The following is a 462-nucleotide window of genomic DNA, read 5'->3' on the forward strand; positions in this document are numbered from 1 at the left end:
GTGTTTTGGATTTAGGATGAGAACAGTGTTGATAACACACCAATGTTTTAGCTGTTGCTAGGTAGTGCTTACACTACTCAAGGACTTTTCAGTTTCCATGCTCTACCGACTGAGAAGGCTGGAGGGGCACAAGAAGCTGGGAGGGGGCACAGCCAAACTGGCCAAAGGGACATTCCATACCATGTGACGTCATGCTCAGTACATAAACTGGGGAAAGCTGGCCGGGGGGCCCGCTGCTCGGGGACTGGCTGGGCATCAGTCGGCGGGTGGTGAGCAATTGGACGCTGGGCATCGGTCGGCAGGTGGTGAGCAATTGTACTGTGCATCATTTGCTTTGTGTATTATCATTATTATTACATTATTATTATTATTTTATTTCAATTATTAAACTCTTTTATCTCAACCCACGAGTTTTCTCACTTTTACCCTTCCGATTCTCTCCCCCATCCCACCGGGGGGGGG

This window comes from Pygoscelis adeliae, unplaced genomic scaffold, assembly GCF_000699105.1.
Source record: "Pygoscelis adeliae isolate BGI_AS28 unplaced genomic scaffold, ASM69910v1 Scaffold169, whole genome shotgun sequence".
Taxonomy (NCBI): domain Eukaryota; kingdom Metazoa; phylum Chordata; class Aves; order Sphenisciformes; family Spheniscidae; genus Pygoscelis; species Pygoscelis adeliae.